At 39.7% G+C, this 14,854-nt stretch overlaps 1 protein-coding gene across 13 annotated transcripts in view; it reads right to left on the bottom strand.

Moving 5' to 3' along the window:
• Positions 1-14,854, bottom strand: part of PTPRT (protein tyrosine phosphatase receptor type T) — a 1,093,025-nt gene that overhangs the window by 487,888 nt on the left and 590,283 nt on the right. The gene's annotated exons all lie outside the window — the stretch shown is intronic.

Below are 14,854 nucleotides of genomic sequence, written 5' to 3' on the forward strand. Positions count from 1 at the left end.
CCTGCTGTGTGTCTCTGACCTTGGGGAATCCAAAAACCAGAGAGTCACCATCCCTTTCTTTATCTTCACTGATCAACCTCAGTATATGTGTTTCCTTCCTTCCCATCTGATCGACACCTTCTCCACCAGACATGCCTTAGCCTAAAGATAAACATTCCGTACCAGATTCAGGTCGCTGGGGAAACCATCCAGCAGAGAGGGAAAGAGATCAAAACAAACAAGCAGAACAAAGGAATTTGGAGAAAATGGACTCTTTAGGGGTGAAGACAGATTAAAACAAAAATAAAAACAAAACTATTACTCACACTTCCAGAGCAATGAGAACATAGTGTGAAATGCTGAACAAAATGTTAGAAGAAAAAGGAAATTTCAGAATACAATAAAGAACACTCGAAAATTACAAAAACAGTATTATGTATTAAAACTCAGTAGAAGGGTCAGAAGACAGTGCTGAGCAGGTCTCCTGAAAATTACAGCAAAAGGAAAAAGGGGGGGGGGGGAGAAAGAACAGAAAACAAACAAAAACACTCCAAAGATTTAGAAAACAGTAAACACAGCAGCAGAAGACCGATCCAGCGGTTCCAACAGGGAAAATGAGGGGAAGGAATTATGAGCCAAGGAGTTCAAGAAAATTTCCTAGAAGTAAAAGATGGATATCACCAAATGAAATAGCCCACCATGTGCCCAACCAAATAAATGGACAAAAAATTGGTCCGCGTTCAGGCATATAATTGTTCAATCTTAAGATGATCATCCATGGATGGTGGGAAGCGGGGAGCACGTCATAATCAGGAGCCAGAATGGCTTTCGTCTTCCCAAAAGCAACACTGGGTGCTGGAGTGTGACAGAACAATGTGTTCAAGGTTGTGAAGGGAATCATTTACAGTCAAATCGCTAACTTGACGTAAGGGCTGACTATGGAAGGGCTGACTGATCTCCTAGATGCCATTCCTTAGGAAGATGCTGAAGGACGTGCTCCTCCAAGACAAGTCAGTAAGAAAAAGGGAGTCCAAGACAACAGGAGTAGAATCGGTGGGTAGAGGATCAAGGAAGATGCTGGGACCACAACCGTGCACCAGACAGAGTGTGAAACACCAGACCAGAATAGGCTGGAGGCTCTGGGAGAACTTTCAGTAGGAAGATGAAGTCAAAAAAATAACTGAAGCATCTGAGTATCTCAAGAAGAACTTCAGATAATTGCCAAAGAGTTTGAGCTGAATTAGTAATAAAAACATAAAAATGAGCCAAACAAACCATAAACAAGGCAAATATTAGCTTCAGGGAAAACATAATAGTTGTGCGGGAAGGGAAAATAATCATCATTTCCTGCCTGGCTCATTGTGAATGGCATTTGTGTAGTCAAAATATTGTAAATGCTGAATGCTGATCTAACTGAATTAGGATATAAGTTTAGTGGAAGGATGGGGAAGGTAGGTGAAGATGCCTGTGTGTGTATTAGGCCAGACAGCAAGGATAGTTAAATTATGTTCCTCAGGAGAGGTTAGTAGGTACTGATAAAGTGGAAAAAATGACAAGTATCAATAAAAGTGGCAAATTTAGAAATAGGGAATTAACACAATCGTAAGCAGGTGAGAGTTGCTGGCTCCTGGGTGAGGGGGGCTGGGGCCCACACTTATTTTTAATATACACAGAACAATGTGGAGGTGTGCACATATAACTTGGATAAAGAGTTAAAAATGTAAAGAAAATTTCACAATGTGCTATCAACATTCCTGAAGTTAATTAAAATGTAATGTGATCCCAATAAAAATACCAAGAAAACGACTGTAAATTCATATGAAAAATGAACAACCCGCAATATCAGGTAACTGAAAAAGAAGAGCATTATGGGGGGGAAGAGGGGCAGGAAGGGGTCAATTCATTCTCCAATATATTAAAGCATATTTTAAATTTTTAGCAAATAAAGCTGTATGGTCTTGGTACACAAGTGGGCAAAAGAAACACACTGAAAAACATAAAAGGAGACCAAAACACAACATGGATTTAGTATATAATAAAGGTGGAACAGAAATCAATGAGAAAAGAAATACATTATTTAGTAAAAACTTCCGGGTGGCCGCTTAGGGGGAAAATGCAATTGGGGCCATCCCCCACACAAAGGTAAGCTTCAGGTGGGCCAAAAAGATGCAAAAGGTCAAAGTTTAAAAGTAACAGAAAAGACTTTTGTTTATCGATGGGATAGAGCCAAGTGTGACACCAAGTCTGGAAGTCAGAAGAGGAAAGACTGATACAATGACATAAAATTTAAAAAAAAAACACAACAATCTGAAGCAAAGTGAAAAGACTTTAAACTGGAGTAAATCAACATTCAGCTTTCCTGACACAGAAAGAACTACTATAAACAAGTAAATTAAGGAACAACAACCCAACAGAAAAATGGGCACAGGAGATAGCTCCTGGGGAAGAAAAATATAAATGACTCTTAAATATTTGAAAAGATGCTCAAATTAATTTATAATCCCAGCATATCAAATAACACTTTACTGAGATACAATTTTCACAGATCATATTGAAGAAGTAGAAAAAAATATATGTATAATATACTTTGTTGGTGAGAATGTAGAGAAAACACGTTCTCTTTACTATTTCTGTAATAACTGCAACATTATGCAATCTCCATGGAGAAGATAATTGGGCAAATCTATGAAAATTACATCTGCAACCACCTTGGGACCAACAATCCTACTTCTAAGAACTTTTACTACTAATATACTCACACATACATGAAACAATGTTTATAAGAACAAATGACTGCAAATACTTCTGTATCTATTCGTTGGGGTCTCTTAATCCATCACCTCCATATCATAAAATACTCAATAGCCATTTTAAAAAGCTCTTTATGTAACTGAATGATATCCAGGCTATGCCAGTAGGTGTATCCAGCAAGATGCCCAGCAGCATGTTTATTAACATGATTGCTTAAAAAAAAAAAAAAGTGTTGGGGGCACCTGGGCGGCTCAGTCAGATAAGGGGCCAACTCTTAATTTTGGCTCAGGTCATGATCTCAGGGTCATGAGATTGAACCCCTCATCAGCCTCCAAGCTCAACACAGAACTGGCTTGAGATTCTCTCTCTTGCTCTCTCTCTCCAATCAATCAATCAATCAATCAATCAATAAAATCTTTAAAGTAATTGTTCAGAGGCAACACACACCTATGTGTTTACACATAACTAAGTATTTCTCTACTTATTATTATTGATTAAGTGGAGAGAAGGGAAGTGGGCAGGTGAGGAACACAGGTTGGAGGGAAAGTTACTTTGTACTCTACACCATCTTGTGCCTTGCGAATTCTGAGTCTCAGAAATGTATTGCATAGTTAGAAAACAGCAATGGATGGACACTGGGGAGGGTATGTGCTATGGTGAGTGCTGTGAAGTGTGTAAACCTGGCGATTCACAGACCTGTACCCCTGGGGATAAAAATACATTATATGTTTATAGAAAAAATAAGAAATGGTGGCTCAGTGGGTTAAGCCGCTGCCTTCGGCTCAGGTCATGATCTCGGGGTCCTGGGATCGAGTCCCGCATCGGGCTCTCTGCTCAGCAGGGGCCTGCTTCCCTCTCTCTCTCTCTGCCTGCCTCTCTATCTACTTGTGACCTCTCTCTGTCAAATAAATAAAAAAATTTAAAAAAAAAAAAAGTTCTAAAAGAAAACAACAATGGGCCAAATTAATTTCAAACTTTTTAATACAACCTCTTAGACGTGTGGAAAAAGCAAGGAGTTCAGAAAAGCAGTAAATGTCTTCCTGATATGGAAATCAACAACTGTTAAAATCAATTCTGAATGATCCTATGTACTTCTATTCGGAAGTGACCCCTTCCCTTAATTCACAGGATTGACTTAAGCTTGCCATGTGTATGTGGCAGAAATACTGTAAAATCGAAGAACTAAAAATATATGGCTAAAGACTTTACACGCATAGCAGGTAACAAATCTTTCACTTTATACATAAGGAAATAGATATGTAAATTATACTAACAGAAAAGCAGCTAAAGTCTCAGGAAAAGGAACCGCATGATTAATAAACTATAAAATAATAACTAAATTGGAAAAATCATAAAATTATTTCAGATAGAAAAAAAAAACTGATCCAAAGCTCAATTTTTACCTGTGGTTAAGAACTCTAAGCAAACTAAGAATATATACCTAAATATATACACCTAAAAACTATAATAACTAGTACACATTTTTGAGAGACTTTAGAAACATTCCTTTTAAGACTGATAATGAGAAAAGAGACCCAGTATCAGTGGTTCTGTTTACCAAAAAATGAGGAAAGGAACAGGGTAATGGGGTAAATATTAGAAAGAGAGAGATATAATTGCCATTATTTGCAGATAAATTGTAAGAGAAAATATAACACAACCAACAAATATCAGAATCATAAAATTTTACTATGTAGTCAGATACATATCAACTCAGAAAAATCAGTAGTAGTCTTCAATATCATCAATAACTAACAAACAAAAAAAATGATACTATACACTATGGCAATGAAAGCCATAATATATCTAAGAATTAACCTAACCAAGAACTCACAAGACCTATATGAAGACAACTTTTTAAAAATCTAATAATGGACATGGCAAAACTGAACAAATCCAGTCATTCCACGTTCTTGGATGGGATGAAATGATCTAACAATCATGCCAGTTTTTTATTTAATCAATCTATAAGCTTGATAAAATCTCATAAAACCACTACTTAGGTTCTTTTAGGAACTAGAGAAACTTAGTTTAAAATTTCAGGGCACCTGGGTGGCTCAGTGGGTTAAGGCCTTTGCCTTTGTCTCAGGCCATGATCCCAGGGTCATGGGATCAAGCCCCGCATCGGGCTCTCTGCTCAGTGGGGATCCTTCTTCTCTCTCCCTCTGCCTGCCTCTCTGCCTACTTGTGATCTCTGTCTATCAAATAAATAAAAAAATCTTTAAAAATAAAATGAAATAAAATTTATAAGAAAGAACAAGTCCACAGATACCTAAGGTACCTGGGTATTCAATACTGAGACAGATTAAAAAGATAAAATTATATTGGAATTAAGCAGCAAGTTCTAAGATAAACCAGTGAAAACATAAAAATGCATTATATGATAAAGAATAAATTGCATACCAATGAATAAGCAACGGGAAGATTAATAGATGTGTTGATGATACTGGCTCATCCCATCCGAAAAACTAAAATGTAACATACAAAAGCCGATTCCAAGTGGCTCAAATACCAAAACATGAAAAGTAAAACAGCAAAGTTAACAGAATAAAATATAGGCTATCTTTGTGATTTAACAGTGGAAAGACCCCTTAAAACTATAAAGGCACACACACATACACAAAGACACACACAAATGAGTAATTTTATTATATAGAAATTATGGATTTATGTTCAGTAAAACAGAACACAGATTGGAATAAGATACTTGGCAATGTCTGAAACAGACAACTGAATTATATCTGGAGTACAAATTCAAGTCATGAAAATTTAATAGAAAAGATAAGAATCTTTCTTCCAAAAAACAGGCAGAAGTTATATGAATAGATAATTAATAAAGAAGAGGAAACCTAAAATGTTAATAAGCACTGGGTTAATGCTCAAACTCATTAGTAATCAGAGGAATGAAAATTAAAACAATGTATTGGCATTTAAAAACTTAACAGACTGACAAACATGCATGGGAGACAGTTCGTGAAGCTCTGAAGCCAGAGCTGGTGGGAGATAGGAACTCTTCATCACAACGCTGGGACTAGTGCAGCCATCTTGGAAAGCAATCTCTAGTATGGACACCAACTAGTCTAATCTATGATCCAGAAGTTCAGACCCTGATTTATAGTCCAGAGATCTTCTCGTAGGGCTGCACCAGTGAACATGTCTCAGGATGTCATACGCAGTGGGGTGATTCGAAGGCAGTCTGGGCCTATTCCGGGAGAGTGGATAGGGAAAGTGTAGAAAATCATGCAGGGTTAGATGTAGTGGGTGAAATGCACATATCTTAACCCAGATGGAACTTAAAACATACAGTGCCGATTGAAGAAAGGGTGAAAAAGAATGAGTTATAAATGATTCATTTGTATAAATTTAAAATACACAATTAAGTGCATTTTTTCCAGAACACAAAGAAATGTAAATTAAAGGCATTAAAAAAGACAGTGGGAGTGGTGTTGGAAATGGGAGAGAGAGACATGGATATAAAGGGGTGACTAAAGGAAATCAGAGAGGGGTTCTTTGCAGAACAATGTGATTAGATGTTATAAAAGAAGGCATATCATTAACTCAGTTACTAGCACTAGAGGTCAAAAGGAAAGTCAGCTTCATTTTACCTCTATGCAATAAATATTGGGAAAAATATTGTAAAACTATTCATGCGAAGAGGCACCCATGTATTTCTTTGCCTAGAACCCTGTGTAAGACATTTCGCTCAGTAACATGGGAGGGAAAGTTTGTCGTTCATATTGCATACAATTCCAGCATTTACCTAGGACACACTGCTTTCTCTCCCACTGATCAGACATATGAAGGGTATCTTGACACCACTGGGGACAATTGTGGTACCATGTCAGGATGTTCTCCAGGGCAGAACCCCACCCTGTTTCATCTCTATCTCAAGGACCTATCTCAATAATTTCTTGAATGAATCATTTTGAACTTAATCAAAAGCACTTAGACAAAGGCGAGACGGCTTCCAATTAAAAATGGGCATGAACTGTGAGTGGTTTGAGATGTCGTAACTTTGGGGAGACTGTAGGCTGGTTCAAAATAAAAAAATGGGAACCATTTACTAAATAACCGTGTTAAGCACTCTCCATTTATTATCCTCTACACCCACAACCAAGTTTGTAGGCCCATTTTGCAGATGAAGAAATGATGGTTCTGTAATGAATAATTATCTATTATTTTATCTTTTGTACACCCCTCGCTTTGGGGATCTGTAACTGTCCTTCTCTGAGTTACCCTGGTGGGCTGCCAAACACCTGTCCAACTCTGTTGTGACCTCAGCAAGAGTAGTAAGAGTCATGAAAGACTCCGGTATCTCCAGACCATCTTTCCAATTTTTGGAAAGGATGTCCCCTGGCAAATGCAGGTGACAAAGAGGAAAGCCATGACATGAATGAGAAGGGGAATGGAAGAGGGGGAGAGGGAGAAAACAGAAGGGGGACAGTGGCAAATCCTACCCTGAACATTTTAATTAAGTGATCCATAACATTACTCTTTTGGTTAAGGCTTTTGAGTTATGTCTCTCTCAACCGCATCGAAGGAACAGATGGCCTGCCCAAGATCTCACAGCTAGTCAGTGGCAGAGCTTGTTGTCTTCCTGACCCAAAGCCAAGTCACTTCCTATGGGATCATGCTGTCTCTTGCCCAGGCCCAGATTCAGACTGTTTTCAAGGGGTCACTGCGGCTCCCAGCATGTTGGACTCTGGAACTGCTTCAGCATGGAGCCAAGTTCTGTCCATCCCAGTAGATTCAATGTTTAGAAACTGCCCAAGCTTGGGTTTATGGAATGGAAGAAGAAGACCCAGAAAATACCTTTCAAAATTTTGGTGGGACTGGAACAAATAAGGATGACACAGCATCGGTCACACTCTTGGTTTGGAAGACACCTTTCAGTGAGTCCAAGGCTGCTTGGAGCAGTGGCCTCCAACAAATACGTTACCTACCACCCAAGAAGGGTCCTTTGAAGAGACAGAGCCCACAGAGTGTGGAATCCGACTTGGAATCCGACTCAGTTCCTCCCTGTTGGATATGTAAATTGAGAATCTACTTCACCTCTCTATGCTTCGGAAGCTCATCTGTAAACATGAGGCTACAAATGAAAGCTATTCATATACATAAAACATCTGGAAGAATTCTTATACCTTACTGACCCTCACTAAATTACATATCTTTCTCTAGAAGGTGTATGTTATTTGTATTTATGCATATTAGACTTTTTAAGGCATTAATCCTGATGTGTTGGTTAAAACATCTGCCTTGTTACTCTATCATCATACCCTGCAAAGAGCCGGGCCACTCCCATTTCATACACTTCCCAGTGGTCTCATTCTTTTAGAAATAGTCATCAGGCACACACAAAAAGCAATTTAAATGGTTCATCTTTCCTCTTTTCATCCATAGACAAATTTCAATAATTATCTTAGTCAACCCATTAATTAGTCTAAATTTGCCCAAGCATAATTGATGCTGCCTACACAATTTTCTATAAAAATTTGAAATGGATGGCTAAACAGAGACTTTTTTTTGTTTGTTTGACTAAGTGCATTTTCCCCTTATGCAAAATGTGTTAGTCAATGCTTATTTAGTGTAATAAGCTAGTTTGGTGTTCTTGTCTGCATCTGTGATAGGAAGAAGTTTGAGTCTCAGAGTTCAAACTATTCATTGGCCATTTCTAACTTGCTGACCCATGGTCAGCTCTTTAAACTCTTGAGAGAAGTTTCCAATGCCTTATTTGTTGAATGGGGATCTGGTGACCTTAGGTCTACCTTCTGGAAACACTCTCTTGCCTTGGTTTTCCTAGACGAACATTACTTTGACTTCTATACCCCTGTCAAGCACCTCTTGCTTTTCTGGGTCTTCCAGACACCTTATTTATTGGGTTTACCAAGGTTCCATTCTCATTCCTCTTCTATTATTAAGTAGGCCTCCATTCCTGGGTAATCTGATTGGTTACCACAAGTACATGATGGGAATATCCCTTACAGATCAATATCAATCTATAACTCCAGCACTGCTATGCATAATTTTTTCTCATCTCTGGACCATTCTCTTCAACAGTCTCTGTTCCCCTTAGAAACTATTAGGGGAATAAATATGGGGAAACCTGAAACAGAACACATGCTTCCAAGTATTTGGGTGGATTCAACATGACAAGACCATAATGAAAGAAGAGAAGAAAGGTAAGTTCCAAACAAGCTTTGTGAGAAATTTCAGACACCCTAGGCATCAGATACAGGAGAACAATACCTTCTTAGCCCTCATTGAGAGGGGTGATAGCTGTAACTACTGAAGCATGTAGGGAGTAGAATGTAATATCTGGACACAAACACAAATATAAACAAAAATTCAGAATCTAAAGGTGGCATTTCAAAGCAGCAAAATAATGTTGGATTATTCAATAGTATTGGCATATTTTGTTAAATATATGAAAAATATCCTACCTTGCCTCTAAATAAATGCCAGATGGAAGAAAACTCTCAGCGTAGTACAAAAGCAAGCAAAAAAAATGACACCGTAATTTAGGTAAATATTTATGAAACATGTTTGCACTGGAAGCTTGCAAAGACAAACCATTAAAATTGGGTAAATTTAATCGCATAAAAGAGTTATTTTCTCATTATCAAAGACAATTAACACACTCAAAAGTACAGGTCTAAATGGGAAAATATTTGCCAGACACAAAACCAACCAAGACTGATGCTACTATAAATCGTTCTCGCAAATCAATAAGTAAAAACATGGGTGCCTCCAAAGAAAAATGGTCATGGGATTTGTGACTTAGGAAAGAAAAATACAAGTAGCCAGCAAACATGCAAAACTATCCCACTTCAAGTATCAAAGATTTAAAAATTAAAATAACATTTCTGACATAGGATATTGTTATGGATTAAAATGAAAAATAATGCCAGGTATTGGTTAAGGGGCAGGTCAATAAAGAGCTCCCTTGACTTGTAGTACAGCCAGTTTTAGAGGTCAGACCAACCTTCCACAGCCTATATGTGTAGCTAAAACCTCAAAAGCATGGGTAATTTTTCACTCAGCAACTCTATATCTAGGAATTTATCTGAAAGTACCTTGCATGTCTGCATTGATGCATGTATAACAATGCTCTCTGAAATGGTGTAATAAGAAGAAAATTGGAAATAACATAATATTCAATGATAGGCTAGCTCAAATAAAATCTTGTCCCAAAAGACTTCCTTAAACCTCTCTCCATTTCCTCAAATCTGCATTTGATCCCCAAGTTCTAATGAACTCACAAAGTCACCAATGACCTCTGTCACTAAATTCAAGTAAGTTCTTTGATCCTTAGCTCACCTGATAGTCCAGTAGCTTTCTACATAAAGGGCCCCTTCTTTCCTGAAACATTCTGCTTCCATTGCCAGTTACTGCCAGTGCCCTTCCTTCACTACTTCCCTTTATCTTATTAAACGTTGACATTCCTTTCTCCTTTCCCTTTTTCTCCCCCTCAACCAGCAGCTTCTTAAAGTGAGGCCCCAGACCAGCAGCATCAGCATCCTGCGGGAACTTGTTAGAAATGCAAAATCTAGGGCTCCTTCTCCAGAACCACTGAATCAAAAACTCTGGGGGCAAGGCCAAGCAATCTGGATTTCTAACAAGTCCTCTAGGAGACTTTGATGCACATTAATGTCTGAGACCCACCATATTAAGTTACTCCATGCTAGTGAGAGAAGCCGGGACAGCATAGTGGTCTCGTGTCAAGGCATGGGAGACAGACTCTCTGGGTTCAGTACTCTTCTCTGTCCTTATCATGACCTTCAACTTATTACTTAACCTCTCTGTGCCTCAGTACCTTCACTCACAAAATGGAACAACAACCATATCCATCCTCCAGGCTTGGGGTGAGGATAAAAATGAGATAATCCATGACAAGGTCATGGGCTAGTGCCCTGCACAGAAAAAGTACCCACTGAATGGAAGCCATCCTCACTTACAAATTGATGTCTTTGGACCAGACCTCTTCTTTGAGTTCCCTGCCTACAGCCTCACTGCCTGCTCATCTCTACGTGGGTGTCCCATGCACACATACATCCCAGGATGAACCCCTCAGCTCCTCCCCAAGCTGTACAGCCCTGTGCTTCCACCTCAGCCCTGGCCACCGTCAGCATCTTAGCTTCTCAGAGAAGAAACTCCAGAGCCGCCACTGATTCTGTTTTCCATCTCACCTGCTGCAGCCAGCCAAATGCCTGGTCCTGAAAACCCCCTGCACCCCTGCAATCCATCACACAGGCTTCCCCCTGCTCTCCTAACACTCAAAATTCACCAGCATCCCAGCTGAGCCTCCTCACTGGCCACCCCACTTCTCTTCCTCTCTCCACATCCACTCTCCCCAGAGGAGTCAAAGGGATCGCTCAAATACAGCAGACACGTCACGTCACTCCCCTACTTCAGATACTCCTAACACTCTCCACTGTATTTGGAGAAAATCCAACCTCGTCACCATGGCCTAGAACCTTTCCAGGACCAAGCATCTGTCCATGTCTCCCTCCTCACTTTATGCCTTCTTTCCCTCACTGATGAGGCACCCAGTTTTCCTTTAGGCCCTTGGATGCACAGAGTTACCCCCCACTCCGCCCCACCTTCTGGCCACCTCCCTGGTCTGGTCAGTGTTTGCACTTCAGGCTCCAGGGGAAGCACTACTCACTTCCCGTGGGTCAGCTTGACTGGGCCATGGGGTGCCCAGTATTTGATCAAACATTATACCAAGTATCTCTGGGACAAAGTCTTCGAATGAGATTAGCATTTAAATTGCTAGACCAAGTAAAGCAGATTGCTCTCCCAACTGTGGACGGGACTCGACCCACAACTGAAGGCCTGGGCAGAATGAAAATGCTGATTTTGCTCTCAGAGGAAGCTCCTCCAGACTGACCACCTTCCAGATGGGAAATTTGTTTTATCCCGCCTCCTGCCTAGAACTTAAAAGTCAGCGCTTCCTGGGTCTAGAGCCTGTGCATGGTCAGACGGGAACTATGCCATCATCTCTCCTGGATCTCCAGCTTGTCAATGGCAGACCTTGAGATCTGCCAGTCTCCATAAACGTCCTTATGATAAATCTATATTTGTAAGCTACTGTTACTATGTTTCTCTGGGGAACCCTGACCAACTCCTTTCAGATACCTTTCTGTTTCTCCCAAGACAATTTCAGTTGGCCTTTTATACATCTCCTCCACAGGCTGTAGGTCTCTTTTTCCACACCTAGCTCTCCTGAAATTCCTTGCCCAGACCACAGAGAATGGTTGATTTTATGCACAGCCCACAGAGATAACACAATGCTCAGCAATTACTGGACTCATATTCGTGAGATGAAGATCTATGTAGAATATCCCACTCAGCTGTAAAAGAATTACCATAACAGATTATTTGCTATCATAGTAAAATTGTGAAATACATATGCGGAAAAAAGCTACAGAAGTATATACTCAGTATAGTACCGTTTTCATAGGATATGAGAAAAATATTGAATACAAGGGTGAAATTGCTTAGGTCTGGTTGGTTTTTCTGCCTTTCTGCTTTTCTACTTCTTTCTCAGTTCTCTGGCTTGAATATGTACTTCCTTTTGTAATTAGAATATTTAGTAAAGACATTATAATCTACTTCTTCTGTATATCTAAAACACAATACTGGTAACAGGAAAATGAAACGTGGGAACCATATTTGCAACAGAAGAAACACCATAATTCTCTTTCATGTAAAGATCTCTACAAATCAACAAACACAAGGCAATCAGGGAAGTTTTTAAAAATGGGCAAAGGACATAAATGGGTTGTTCACATTTAGAAAAGACATTCCGATGTCTGATAGCATATGAGCACCATCACTGTTATTAACTAAGAAATTATAACTATAAACAAAAGATATATTTTGCTCTTGTTCTTGGTCAAGATGAAAAAATGAGATAAAATCCAATGGTGGCATGATTTCATATAATTTTACTCAATAATGTAATTCTTGGACTTTACCCTAAATAATAAGTTGATATAAGATGTAGCTGCTTCTACTCAGACATTTAATGGTGGCAAAAATTTTGGAAAATCCCCAAAACCAACCAACCAACAACAACAACAACAACAACAAATAACCTTTTTGGAAATTAATTCAATTACAGGCTACCCATAAACCAGAATGCTGTTCCATCTTACATATGATATTTCAGGAGAATAATGACAATACAAAACTATTTTGATCTACTTTAAAATGAGTATACTGTGAACTTCACCCTCCATCATCTCAATTTTGGAGGGAAATGGATAGATTGTAGAAAAAAAAATTTAGGGAATAGAATGAAATATTATCAGGATTAACCCTGAGTGGTAGAATTGCTGAGTTTTGCTTTTTTTTTTTTTAAACCTTTTTCAATTATTCCACAGATAATGTCTTCCTTTTATAAACCAAGAAGAAACTGTATTGTGGTTAAAGAGCAAAAAAGATGGGTCTGTTGAGCATGGGGGAGTACAGTGTGTTAGGAGCCTGAGTCTACAATAAGAACAAGGGGGTCGTGGGTGTCAAAGATGGAAGGGATGGTGCCTGTGCCCATGACAAGAGAAGTTCTAGAATATTTCAGAAGGAATCAAGAAAATGTAATGAACAAAGTGCAGGTGTACTATAAGATATCTCTGCCAGTCATATTTTGTGCGAACAGGAATGAAGATCTACACTATGGTAGGTAAGAACAATCCTTGGTTTTTGGAGACAGTCAAGGGATGTGTAGGTACTGGGGGAATATTACATTGACAGCTCAGAATCTCTCACCAGTGAACACGCACGTTAACGAGGGACCGTGCATTAATCATTTCTGTTTTCTTTATTCCTAGGGCTCAGCTGGCATACCGTAGATCCTTAGAAACTGTTTGTCACAGCAATAAATGAAGCAATGGGAGAACTCCTGACTTGGGAACAATTTGAAATTGACTATTTAAACATTACCACATGCCAGCCAATGATAAATCTCACACACACACACACACACACACATCACTCTATTCTAGTTACGGAAACCCTATTCGTGAGACCACAAACCTTTTTCATTCAATCCAGTTCTTTTTGAAAAATGTAGTCTCAAGGACTGACACAACCTGAAACACGGACTGTTCTTTTTCTTTAGAAAAATGATAGTGCGTTAGATTTATGTAATGTCTTCTATCTGGGCATTCATTAGTAAGTCCAGTTTGATGTGGTTTCTTTCCGTGGCACGTTGAAATACTGCACTTTTGCTTTGACATTTGTACTTGCCTAAGAAGGAGGGAAGAATTCTTCCCTAAAGAATAATGACTTGCCCTGACATCCCACCTCCAGTCTGCAACCAATCTATAGCAAGAGAAAGCAAACAGACGGTAACACGTAGAAAAGCAAGCTGCTCACATATATACTTTTACATCTCTGCTGATGTCAGTGTCCATATGAACTCATGCCCAGACTTCAACCATCAAGTCTACTTAAACACAAAACTTAATTGGGGCAAGGGCTAAGTAGAAACCTAATTGATGTTTCCTGCTAAAGAAATGGGGTCTGAGAGTCGAATTTGGTTAAGCTGGTACCATCCCTCTCTGTTTCTCTCTGGGAAAACCCATTCTTGATACCTTCCAATAACTCGCATTTTCTGAACTAGGTTTACAGGAAACATTCCTCGTGGTGGTGACGAGTCACGGAATGACTCGTCTCCAAATAATGTCTCCTATTCAGTCCCCAAATCACCAACCGTGGTGGCTGGCGATTCCACCCGCCAAGATGCCAGTGTGCACAGAGCCTCCTCTCTGGGACACACCCCAGGTGCACGGATTGCACACCTGAGGCTGCGTGAGTCAGGGCTCCCACTCCTGACACAGGAGAACCTCAGAGGAACCACAGGAAGTTGAGCAGGAGCCCCCTAGCTTGTTAGCACTGTGGTGAGGGGCTCCAGGCCCACGGGATCCCGGAGACAGTGTCCATCTGTCTCTCTCATCTTCTCCCTTTCCCACTCACTCCTCCTCCGTCTGGTCCTTACCACCACAATTTCCCTCGACTCTTCATATTTACTTTCTCTTTCTCTCCCTGAGTCACTTTTACTTTTCCCCTCTCCCTCCACTCCATCTTCCTTTCCCTCTCTCTCCCTCTCTCCCACACACTC

The sequence above is a fragment of the Meles meles genome, chromosome 16, assembly GCF_922984935.1.
Source record: "Meles meles chromosome 16, mMelMel3.1 paternal haplotype, whole genome shotgun sequence".
NCBI lineage: Eukaryota > Metazoa > Chordata > Mammalia > Carnivora > Mustelidae > Meles > Meles meles.